Source organism: Podarcis liolepis (assembly GCF_965112155.1).
Source record: "Podarcis liolepis genome assembly, chromosome: 8".
In the NCBI taxonomy this organism is placed as follows: domain Eukaryota; kingdom Metazoa; phylum Chordata; class Lepidosauria; order Squamata; family Lacertidae; genus Podarcis; species Podarcis liolepis.
In genome coordinates this window covers 22,281,713-22,294,779 of record NC_139560.1, presented here as the reverse complement: position 1 = coordinate 22,294,779, position 13,067 = coordinate 22,281,713, and the positions used below count along the sequence as shown (strand labels likewise).

At 46.8% G+C, this 13,067-nt stretch overlaps 1 protein-coding gene across 5 annotated transcripts in view; it reads left to right on the top strand.

The window, feature by feature from the left end:
• Positions 1–13,067, top strand: part of DCSTAMP (dendrocyte expressed seven transmembrane protein) — a 45,337-nt gene that overhangs the window by 8,362 nt on the left and 23,908 nt on the right. Inside the window, exons 3-4 of one of the 5 annotated variants that reach the window (XM_083516837.1) lie at positions 439–563; positions 2,986–3,096. The exons of the other annotated variants lie outside the window; for them this stretch is intronic. The gene's annotated coding sequence lies outside the window, so the exon portion shown is untranslated. The remainder of the gene's footprint in view (positions 1–438; positions 564–2,985; positions 3,097–13,067) is intronic. 5 annotated transcript variants of the gene reach the window in all.

Here is a 13,067-nt window from a genome sequence, read left to right as displayed (position 1 = left end):
GGAAAGTTACAAGAAAATGCACTGGGAAAGTGTGAGATAACTGCAGGGTCATCCAGCCTCCCCACAAATAAATCAGATTAAAGGCTCTTTAAACAGTAGTATAATCTGCCTGCAAACAAACTGGGATGAATGCTCAATAAACAGGGCATCGAGAAGTGCCCTAGCAAGGAGATTGTTGATCAACACAGAGCAACCAGCTGTTTTCAGGTCACCATGCTGTGGTCGTAATAGATTTAGCCTTTTAGCAGGCAGAAAAGGACTGAGAGGAAAGGAAGACAGGCTGGCTGGCTATATGGCAGCAGTCCGCAGCTGGGAATCAGTGGACCAAATCAGCCCCTATGTCTTTCTAAGCTAGTGGCTATTGTGCTTTCAGACCCCAGTCAGCCAGGAAACATAGGTTGTTTCCTGAAGTTTCTCTTTCTCTTTTTGGACATGCAGATTAGCAAGATAAGACCTTTTGGGTCTCATGCAGCTATGAATGTATCAGCAAAAACAAGTGAGTGGTGGAGAAGAAGGATGTGGCCCCTGCCTGACACCCAGTGTGATGCAGAGCTCAGAATGCAGTAAGTTCAAATCTCGCTAGGATGCAATTGTCACCAAATAGCTCTGGACTGGCTACTATCTCTAACCTAGTCTACCTTACGGGGCTGCTGTGAGAATGATGGGAGAGGTTGCCAGTGACCTTTTGGAGTGACCACACAAATGGAATGGTAATAACAATACACATAAATGCCACTGTGGACTAAGGCACATGATGTGGTGTTGTGTTTCAAAGGTGTAGAGTTAGCAGTCTGGATTTATGGTATTAACTTCTCAGTGCCTCAGAAGCTGGAAAGGGCCTTGGCCTGCCTGGCCCTCTGAGAGCAGCTGCTTTTCAGGGCTCTGCTTGCTCTGCCTGCGATGATGGAGTTAGGCTCTCCCCCTTGTCCTTGGAGAGGCTCGTGTTTTGCACCGGGGGAGTAATTGATATTATTGCCAATCCTGACGCACTGCAAAGCGAAAACAACACCCTGGCAATGCTTGCTTGCTTGCCTTAAATGCTGTTATCTAACAACAATGCTTCCAAATCCCACAGCCGGCCTCTTCTTTTAACACGTGCAGCGCTATCTGACTGTCTCTGTGTCGGTTTGCAGCAGTCACACTCCCAGGCACATGCGGAGGAGCTGCTGCTGTGTGCTGCGGAGGTTTCGGCTCTGCTTATGTATTGCTCCGAATGTAGCACGCCATTAAAAAAGGAAGGGGGAGAGAGCGCCAGATGCAGTCGGGATGCTCAGCTGTGCAGGGCTTTGCGAAGAAGCCCAGGCTGCCTTTTCCAGGTGCCTTAAAGCCCTTTGAGATAATCACGGGCTTTAACACTTCACATGTCTGCTGCTTCCTAGAAGGATGTATTGCCCTCAAATCTTCATCTGAACTCAGAACACTTTGCAGTGTCTGCATACACACATGGGTCACCACAGGGAGCAGGGCCAGAGGGCCAGTCCTCCTGCCCTGGATGAACCATAATCCCCACATCCCCATTTTTCATTATCAAAAAAAGACTAAGTTTGTGGTATTTGTAGAGCCTGAGATATGAAGCAAAATGTACAGGCACTATTCTATTTTTTTTATTATTTTTTTGGGTGTGAAACTAGTCTTCTCTCTCCTTTCAGTGTTTGTACCCAACCTCCGAAAATTTCCTGTAGATGTACATGCACACAGCTGCCAAAACGATTCACCTGTCTCATTGCTTGGACTACATATTGCTCTTCCTTAAACCCCTACCCTTCCATCCTCTCCCAATCCCAGCCAGTGACTTGTGCTCATGCAGCTCCTCCACTCTCACCAATCTTGAAAGCCTCGCTGCTAGCACAGGTTTAATTAGCCAGGCTGCTTAGGAGCATAGGAAGCTACCTTATACCAAGCCATACCATTGGTCCATCTTGCCAGAGTTATCTACACTGACTGGTGATGGCTTTTCAGGGTTTCAGACAGGGAGCCCCTTCCAGCCCTGCATGGAGATGGCAGGGATTGCACCTGACTGAGACCTTCTGCATACAAAAGCTCTGTCACTGAGCTGTGGCTCTTCCCCGACTTACATCTGGGGGTCCTGCTCTTAGAGTGCATGCTTAGTTCAGAGATGGGTTAAAGAAAAGTGTGTGCTTAGTTCTTCTGTATCATTGTTATTAAACAGGGCAATGCTGCTTGTATCATACAACTTAAAAACCACTGTCCGTGGAACACTGTTTTAGAGTGTCATCTATGCCAGCCTTGCCTGGGGTCACAGCCTCCAAATGTCTGAGGTTGCAATTGTATCAACTCCAGCCAGCATAGTCTGACCTATGCTTTCACCCAGACTCATTTAGGATATAATTTTTCAGCTGCAGTGAAAGATTTTAGATGGTTTGCACTGCATGGAAAGCCTTTACCAGAACATCCATCTCCAGCCTTCTCTCCATATGTTTTAGACTACAAATCCCATCACCTATTGGCCCTGCAGGCAGGAACTGATGGGGGATTGAGTCCAACCCATATGCAGGGCATCAGGCTGAAGAAGGCTGTGCTAGAACATATATTACATAAACACAATGACAGCTGTGGCAGCCTAACATGCCATCCACCTCATGCTGATTCTCTAGTGCAGCAGTTCTCAACCTGTGGGTTCCCAGATGTTGTTGGACTAAAACTCCCATCATCCCTGAGCTCTGGCCTTGCTAGCTAGGGGTGATGGGAGTTGTAGTTCAACAACACCTGGGGACTCACAGGGTGAGAAAGGCTGCTCTAGCGGTTTAGGCTGCCTTCTGAATGTGCACGATTATGCATGTCGCAAAAATTAAAAACTTGGGGAGAATGTAGTGGCATCTTAATATTTAGCTGCAAAACAATTGTAAAAATGTTCCCGTGGTATGAATCAGCATTCAGCACTGTGCAGACTGGCAAACACATTCTGTTCTGCTTCCCAGGCAGTTACTTGACCTTAATTAACTCTAGCATTTGCTCTGAAAACAGGCTGTGGAACACTCACTTTGGCACAAAGAAATTACAAGCATGTCTGGCTGCGATTCCTGAAAGATGGCGCATGCTTGGGTTTCTGTCAACACCTGAGATCAGTCATCACTTGTAGGTATTCAGTGATTGCGAGCACGACTGAAATGTTTATAGAATATTTCATAAACATCTATTATTATTGTTATTATTATTATTATTATTATTACCCTCATTTTATTTCTAGACCACCCTGACAATTGCAAGACAGTACACAGAAATACATAAAGTAAGAATAAATACCACGCACGCTTAAAATATCATAAAGTACATCATGCAGCAGACATAATCTCAACACACTCTGTATATAATGTATGCTATACAGCAGTGTTTCCCAAACGTTTTTGGGCAACGGCACACCTGTTTACCGGAAAAAAATCTCGCGGCACACCACCATTAAAGCCCCGCCCCGTGACGTCAGCGCGCAGCGTCACGCCGGGAGGGACGCACAAAAGTTAAAGTTTTTTCCCTCCCCGCGAAGCAACGAAAGAGGGCGCCTCAACACCGGGAGGTGGGCAGGGAGCGGGGGGAGCGGCCAGACGGGCTCCGCTGGGGGACTTTCGGCTGCCGGAGGCGGGGAAGGGGCGGCTGCAGCGGACCCGGAAGTGGTTGCGCCCATCGGGGGTGGTGGGAGCGCGCCGTGCGGGTTGGTGGGTGGGGGAAGGAGAGGAAGAGGAGGGGGCGGCGGCGGCGGCCGGAGGCTGGACGGATCCGCGCAGGGACGGCGCGCGAGCCGGGAGGAGGCGCGAAGAAGGAGGCAAGGCGAGAGCAGTGCGGCTCGGGATGCATTCGGACTGCCGGCTGCTGCGCCCGAGACGCGGGGTATGGTGAGCAGCCCGGAGCGCCCGCTCCCCCGGGGGACCCGGCCGGCGCTGGCCTCCCTCCTCCTCCTCCTGTTGCTGCTCAGGCGGGACGCGGCGGCGCAGAAAGGTGCGTGCGGGAGCCCCGCCGGGAGGGGAGGGACCAGAGCCTTCCCGCCTTTCTTGCTTGGCGCCCACCCAAAAGCCCGCCGGGTTTTCGCGCCTTCCTCCAGTAGGCCGGCCGAAGCGAGCGGCGATGGGATGTGGGAGCTCGCTCGCTCGCCGCCCCGTGTGTGCTCGCCGCCGCCGCCCGACTCGCCCGTCTCCCTCCCACGGAACACAAGGCAATGTTCGGCGGCACACTAGTGTGCCGCGGAACACCGGTTGGGAAACACTGCTATACAGTACTACATAAATTTCATCTTAAACCCTTCCGATGGCAACAGAAAGAGAACAGGGGATAAAGTGTACCTTCAATGGGAGAGCATTCCACAGTGGGGTTCTTATTTCAGAGAAAGCCCTGCTCTGTGTCACTGCCCGGGTGAAATCTCCCTTCACCACCAGTAGCCCCCACCATGGATCTTATAGGCCAGGTTGTAGCATATTGAGAGGCGCAGCTCATCAAGTATTTGGGTCCTGGACCATTCAAGGCTTTATACGCTGAAGCCCAAACCTAAAATTGAGCACAGTAAGCACATAAGCAACTATTTATGGAGACGACTGATGAGCGAAAGACACTGTCCCTGGCAACCCTGAGATTGCTGGTTGAGAAAAGAACATGAGAAGAACCTAATGGATCAGACCTGTGCTGGCCCCGGGGGTAACCCGTGAAATGTGGTCCAGGACCGGTCCAAAACCCAAAGGTACCACTAGGAGGCAGTCCGATAGGGCCAAGGCAGAACACGAGGCAGTAAACCAGGCAAGGACAGGTACAGGACTCAGGCAGGATCTAGCATACAGCAATGTTGCTCCCGCAACCTGGGGCAGGGTCCAACAGCCTTTTATCTTTGTCGGGGTAGTGGCTGGTCCTGATTCCCCGGTGACTCACCTCCCATTTTCACCCAAAGGCGAGCACTCCTTCTGCGATACTCAGGTCTCTCCTTCTCTCAGACCTTAGTCTCTGCAGCTTGGGAGACATCGGTGGGTTACTAGACCCAGAGGCCGCCTCAGCCTCCCCTGACCAAACCGGTAGTGGAGCAGCTATAAGTGATGTCCCAGCTGACGCAATGAGGTAATCCCCGCATCTGGAGCCAGAGCAGGCTCAGGCCCCTGACTCGGCCCAGCTGGTGTTTGTTGCAGGGGAACCTGTGCAGACTGGGACTCCTTTGGATCAGGCCCCAGACATAGTTCAGATGATGCCTGAGGCAAGGATCCAGTGCAGACTGAGACTCCTCTGGTTCCGAGTCCGAGCCTGAGTCCCAGGCCATCACAAGACCAATGGCATGTCTAGTCCAGCATCCCGTTCACACAGTCGCCAACCAGATGCCTATGAGAAACATGCAAGCAGGATTCGAGCACAAGAGCGTGGCTTCCAGCAACTGGTATTCAGAAGCATTGCTGCCTCCAAATGTGGACGCAGAGCATCTCCATAATGGTCCATAGCCATTGATGGCCCTTTCCTCCATGAATTTGTCTAACCCTCTTTTAAAGCCATCTAGGTTGGTGCCCACCCACCACCTCCTGTGGGACCAGGTTTTTCTGGTCACGATTCACTGCAAAGCTGCTCTGCACAAGCCCCAGATGGATGGCAGGCTGTGGCTTCACAATGTCAGGCCGTGGAAAGCTCTCTTTCAGAAGGTTTCAGTTACAGATAGGTAGCCGTGTTGGTCTGCCATAGTCAAAATAAAAAAATCCCTTCCAGTAGCACCTTAAAGACCAACTAAGTTAGTTCTTGGTATGAGCTTTCGTGTGCATGCACACTTCTTCACAATTAGTGGAATTGTGTATCTAATTGTGTATCTGAAGAAGTGTGCATGCACACGAAAGCTCATACCAAGAACTAACTTAGTTGGTCTTTAAGGTGCTACTGGAAGGGATTTTTTTATTTCAGAAGGTTTGTGCAGGCCCTTCTATCCCTGCTTTCAGATTTTATTTTTTTGAAACAGATGTGCTTTTCATGCAGGCTGATTCCCCAGAGCTTTGTTTTATAATGCTACTGTTTTAATAGGCATGTTTGCATTTTCCCGCCCTGAAAAAGGTCAATGCTTTGTGTGTGTTCCAAATGAACTTTCACGAGGCCAGGAAAGCTTGCTGAGAATCACCCACTCTGCCTTGCCTCTACCTCCACCAAAACCATAAGGACTTACCTTTGCAGGTAAAGGACAAAAAGAGAGGTGGTGTGTCACTGGAAGGAGAAGGGAGAGGCAGAGGCGGCAGTAAGCAGGATCTGGGCAGACACAGCCCTACTCACAGCAAGTATGTTTAGTCCAGTCTTTCCCAGATGCTCACAACAAGCTTTGAATAAGTTAGTTGTTTTAAAGCCAACTTTTAAAAAAATATTTCATTTATGCTTATGATGCCTTTGGAGGAGGGGCCCACGTGGAGCCCAAAAGCAGTATATAAATAATGTATCTAAATGGCTTGTCCCATTGATTTTTTTTTTTTTGAGGGTCTGAAGCATGGCTAGATTTGGCCCCACACCCCTCCTTGCAACAAATGATAAATGCTAGTAAGATATCTAAGAAAGGAGGCAGGAACACCTGGGGGAGGATCAAAATGAATTTTTCCACTAATTGCTTTCTTGCATCAGTTGGCTCAGCCCTTCACTTTTCTAATATGGTCAAGTGGGCAGCTGTATTGCATGACACGGGCTGTCACTGATAAGGCTAGCAGTAATCCCTGTCGTTGCAGAGGCTTGAAAACAGTGGTTTCTGGGAACTGCTACAGGCTGTATCTGGTTCACATGTTAACATTTATTAGTTATGAGCTCCCACCCCAAAATGGTAAAGAACTGCCTGCATGTCAAACAAAATGGCGGGATATAAGTGAAATAAGTAAATGTGTGATCTGGCCACAATATGGTTTGGTATCCTGGCTCCAGGGAATGGCCAGAATCCACATTCTGTGACCCATGATGAACTAACCACGATGGCTATGTTATACCTCTGCTGTTGGGGCTGTACACCTCTGAGTCCCAATTGGTGTGAATCACAAGTGTGGGGAGCACTGTTGGACATGGTTCCTGCCTGCCAACTTCCCTTAGAGATCTGGTTGGCTACTGTGAAAACAGGATGCTGGACTTAGATGGGCCTGTGGCCTGATCCAGCAGGGCTCTCCTTATGTTATTATGACACTGCTCTATAGCTTAGATAAAAGGTAAAGGGACCCCTGACCATTAGGTCCAGTCATGACCGACTCTGGGGTTGCGGCGCTCATCTCGCTTTATTGACCGAGGGAGCCGGCGTACAGCTTCCGGGTCATGTGGCCAGCATGACTAAGCTGCTTCTGGCGAACCAGAGCAGCGCATGGAAATGCCGTTTACCTTCCCGCCTGAGCGGTACCTATTTATCTACTTGCAATTTGTGCTTTCAAACTGCTAGGTTGGCAGGAGCAGGGACCGAGCAACGGGAGCTCACCCCGTTACGGGGATTCAAACCGCCAACCTTCTGATCGGCAAGTCCTAGGCTCTGTGGCTTAACCCACAGCACTACCCGTGTCCCATAGCTTAGATAGGTGGTGAATTTAAGGAATATGACTGTCCTTATACAGAGGCCTGGAGGGTATTTTAAGATATTTGTTCCTGATATTTTAAAAAAGGAAGCACTGTAATGAGTGGATACTGGCTTTCTTTAAAAAAAAAAATAATCCAAAGGGTAGGCAATAGTGGTTAGAGTGGTTGGCAAGCAACAACAACCAGGACTTATTGCAAGCATTTTAATTTATTAAACGGAACATTGGCTGTTGACTTAAACAGGAGCAAGATTGCGCTCATCAATTGGAGGTTAGCAGAGGTTGGCTATTCAGCTAATAGAGGAAGCACGCCAGGAAAGTCCTTCCAGGACTGACATTGCAGCACAAATACTGGAAAATGCAAAGTGTCCAGCAACCTTGGATGTTCCAGACAGTGCTTTGCTGGAAACAATATTTCAATGCAAGCCAGCCAAGTAGCTATACTAATGACAGGTAATGGTTGGGATGAGGGCCTGAGCAGAGCATTTAGCTATGCATTTCAATACTAGCAACCAATCTGATTGCTGGCATTACTTCGATTTTTTTTGTTAATTAAAAAATAACTAAAATTTCAGACGGCTTGGGTATTGACTAGAGACTTTAGATTGGATATAGTCTTCTTCATTATTTACATTATTTATATTATATACTGTGGCGCCATCCATTCTGACTCATATTCTTCCAGTTCCTTAGCCCATCCACCATCCAGAGCCAAGGGGGAAGGCCATAGCTCAGTGGTGGAGCACCTGTCTTGAATGAAGAAGGGTGCAAGTTCAATACCCAATATCTCCAGGTAGGGCTGAGAGAGACTCCTGTTGAAAACCCTGGAGAGTCACTGTCAGTGTAGACAAAACTAAGTTAAATGAGCCAATGGTCTGACTTGGTATGAGGCAGTTTCCTATCTTCCTTTGTGCACAGTGTGAGATTCAAAATGGTTGTGGAGCCAGTTACATACATCTCCTGTAAGTCATCTTTCTTATTCTTTGGCAATCAGTTGTAGCCGAGTAAGATTGTCTTCCATGAACACGGTCTTAACAGTAGGTGACTGTGGAGGCCAATTCTGGATCCACACATCCTTCCACAGTGGGGGCATAGGTTTCCGGGTGAGAGTTGATCACAGTAAGGATTTGCCAAACGTGTCTTCCTCTTAGCACATTTCTCCCTATTGTCCTGAGTTTGAGCATCTTCAAAGTCCATGACGCCTTTGGTAAAGCCTGTTCTCCAACTGGAGAACTCGCAGGCCAGTGTTTGCCAATCAATTGTCGGTGTTTATACTACATTTTTTAAGAGTTGCCTTGAGAGAGTCTTTAAACCTCTTTTGTTGACCACTAGCATTACACTTTCCATATTTAATTTCAGAATAGAGTAGCTACTTTGGAAGATGATAATCAGGCATCCGAACAACATGACCAGTCCAAGTTGAGATGATAGTATATAATAGTACAAACCTACCTATAAGTTACAACTGTTCATGAATCCTAACTGTCTAATGTGAGAGACTGAAATGCTTAGGCAATGGAACTTTGCTAGCTGTTTTCTCTGCCGCAATCTGCTGTTGAAGAGGCTAGCAATGTATTTTAACTGAATCCTGACCTATCTCTTTGGCAGTGGAAGCTGCTGTTACAAACAAATGAAACTTTGTTTTTCTCTCCTCCTCCTCCATGTGTTCATACCCATTGGATCCTGGCCCCCACCTGCAATTTGTCCATAAGTGCAGCCTTTAAAGTCTGCTTTTTTGAGAGTGGTGGAGGAGGGAGTAATAGCTGTTTTTATGAAAGATCATCTGTATCCCATGTGAGCATTAACAATACCACAGTCCCTTAAATGCACTTCCTTTTTTATGATACATCACATTTGCAGAGCTAGGAAAGCAGAACTCTTGGTGTGATTGTTCCAAATCACTAGCAATAACCTTCTGGAAACAGGAAGTTGTCTTTAGCCTTGGTTTTCTTTTTGGTTACTCACTTGGGCATTTCCAGACACTGCTTGAGCTCCACAATGTGTAGAGTTTGGAAATATTCATGGAAACAGTTTGTGAACTGGTACAGGATGAGTCCAGGATGAGTTGTGGAGTTCATTCCTGTCAGGGCCGGCCCTACCATCAGGAAGTGTAAGGCAGGAGCCTCAGGCAGCATGTGTTGAACAACCTGCCCCGAACCTAACCTGCTGCTCTGGTTGGCCACAATGAGAGCAGGATGCTGGACTACATGCCGGTATGCGTGTGCCTAGAATGCAAAGGAGGTGCCATCTTTTATTTGCCTCAAGCAGCAAAATGTCATGGTCCAGCCCTGATTGCTGTAGTAGTAGCAGCACATGGCTGCCTCAGTTGAGGGTTTTATCCTTCATGGCAATGCAGTTGTAGATCAACAAGTCCCTCTCATTTCTAGAAGCTTTTTGTTAGAAAGGTTGGCTCTACAATATCCCAACCACCGCCAGAAATATATACATATAAAATACAGGACAAATTCCGCATTCAGTACTAGACCACTTCTGTCGCTGCTGCTGCTGCCACCATTAATGCCATATGTGAAGCAACAGTCATTGGTTGCTTCAGACTTCTTGTGAAGACGCCCTTTTGTCCTGGGCTTTCCCTGACCCTGTATTTGGGGTTTCTGAGGAGAACTGATAGGGTTGAATTGGATTCCCATCTTCACTTATTCAATTTATTTCTCAGGTTTTACTCTGTCGAAACTCTATTAAGTGCATTCATCAAAACCACCCATTCTGTTTTCTTCTTTCCATCAGAGATTACATAAGCACTGATGGAAATGCTGGTCGATACATATGAAAGCCAGGACATTGGTGGGCAGGTGCTGAGCGCTATTTACGAAAAGTCTCATAAGGAGATTTATATCTCAGCTACTTAACTAATAGAAGACCCATTCAAACTTGGATTAGTGAAGAAAAAACCTTCCCCGAGTTTTCAGTCAAATTGATTATCTTTCTTTGAGTGTGCAATAACCCATACTCCAAATATTTTAATCTTAATTTCCTATACTGGAGTTGGTTTGTAACAAGATCTGTTCCAAAATACGATTTTTGTGAACTCATGTCTTCTTTCTTCTTTGGCGATCACTCGTAGCCCAGTAAGATTGTCTTCCATAACAGTGAGTCTGTAAGTGACTGTGGGGGCCAGTTCTCGGTCCACACGTCCTAACTCATGTACTCTTTATTCAATTTACAGAAGTTAGAAGTACTCCTTGCATATTAAATTTTTTTTTTTCTAAGGCCACCACACAAATGCACCCCCTAGTGTGCACAGTCTCTCTGGGCATAATTGTGCTCAATGTATTGTGCTGCGGTCTGTGTTGACAATAATGAGTTAAGTGATCTGACCCTGGTATAAAACAGCTTCCTGTGTTTTATACTGGGATGTCCTGGGATGTCTATTTGTATGCACATCCCACTTACCCTAGGTCCAATTCCACAGGGAGAGGGGACTTGGAGAAAGCATATTTTAGGGTGCAGATCAGATGATGATAATCCTTTCCTTGCTTAGGATCTGACTGCTGCCTAGTAGCAATCCCACTTGCCCAGTGACACCATGAAGTGAGCAGCAATGAGAACCTGAATGGCAATGATCCCTGGGAGACAGTGATGCTTGGCAGTGATGCCACTCCTGCCAACACAATTCCCTTACTTTTACACCATCCCTAAACTGCAAAGATGCAATCCGCCTTGCAGCTTAAAGGATCACAGTGGAATTAGGTTTCCTTTTAGCCTAAATGCCAGCTCTTTGCTGCCAGAATTTGTCGGTAGCAAAGAGGGGAGAAGCAGTCTGCATTTACGGCACTTCTCCCCCTTAGTTTTGAGGAGGCTATTTTCTTTATTAATTCCCCCCCCCCATACCTAATGCCATACTTGCAGTATGTAGAAAACCTGGTCTGGCCTTTCCACTGTTTCCCAGTGCTGTGCCTTCAGATTTTGAAAATGGGACTAATGATAGACAACACACAAGCAACTTGGAACCAGGTTGCCTAAGTGACTGCCTTGCCCTTTATATCCCAGCCCAGCAACTGCTCTCCTCAAATGGAGCACTGCTGAGAGTACCATATGCTCCAGGGGGTGTGCTTAGCTTATAAAACTGGGCTTTTAGTGCTGTAGCTCCAGCCCACTGGAATAAGCGGCTAGCATCATGATCTTTAAGTGCCTACTGAAGACGCTTGTTTAAGGGGGCTTTTCCTGAGGTATGACCCAGTCATTTTGTACATCTGCAGGGGGAAAAAGGTTTTATTGCTTTTATACTTTGTAGAAATTATTTGATTGTTTTAGAGTTTGTAGAGTTGGTTTTACTGGGTTTTATCCATTGCTGCTGTTTCACGCACACAACAGACCTCCGTTCATGCAATGATACTTTCCCCACGTCTCCCCACAGCCTCTTCTGCACCCTCAAAATCTGCTCTAGAGGATTGGGAGCTCCCTTTGGAACAGATTTGGGGGGGGGGCAGAGGAGATAGCTTTGCATAGCACTGGATGTGACCCTTTTTAGAACGTGGAGATTTTGTGTTTTATTTCATATTTACCCTGTATACATTTTGATGGCTTCAGGATGTGAAGTGGTCTATATATTTGTAAAATAAAGAAGTACTTTAGTGAGAATAAATATAGCAAAGAAGGATGGTTCAGTCCTGGCACCAGGAAATAAATGGGAGGATCTTGTTCATTTTGCATTTATATCCCATCAAAGTGGAATGCATAGTTCTCTGCTTCCCACCTTTATCCTCACAACAACCCTGTGAGGTGGGTTAGATTCAAAGACAGTGAATGAGCTAAGGTTCCCCCAGGGAGCTTCACAGCTGAGTGGCGATTTGAGCCCCTAGTCCAACATTCTAATCACTATACCACACTGGCTCTTAAATAATAAGAATTATTGGTTCCTTAACAATTTTCAGTTGACATACAATTTTAACCTAAAGCAATGGTTTTTACAATCCACTTTGCATCTGTTTCTCCTGAATCCTTTAAAAAGCATTTGGGGTTGTTCCAGAATTTCTAGTTGTCACCTTTAATTCTGCATGGAAAAGAGGGCATCTTCTTTTTATTTGCTCATGTTAGCGCACAACTTTATTGTGTTCTATTCCCACTCTAGCTCAGGAAATGAGATACACCATCACTGCATTAGTTTAGCCACTAGTGGCAAGGGGAATAATTTGCATTAACCCAGATACTGCTGTGAAACTGGCTTCTAGGGAACTGTATTTCTTGGCAATTTATAATCCATCAGATGTACTCTGGGGACTCGGATAATTGCATAGAAATGCTCTGTCTAACGTGTAGATTTTACATATTGCATGCAAGCCACCGATACAGAATGCGGACAGGGTTATGAATCACTGACCACTCAGAATTTTAATGCCTTTTACATTGATCCTGCTTCCAATGAAATCAATGGGGAAGCTTTTTTAAGGCACCTTGAGAACTTAATGAACTGAGAATTGCTGTCTTCGGGTGGTTGCCAGATCTGGGCAGGCTAGTGGTAGGGCTGGTCCAAGATATCCTGCCATCCCCAAGTTGCTGCACCCCCAGAATTGGGGAGGAGTGCTTAAGCATCCCTTACACCAGCCTTTGCCAACTTGG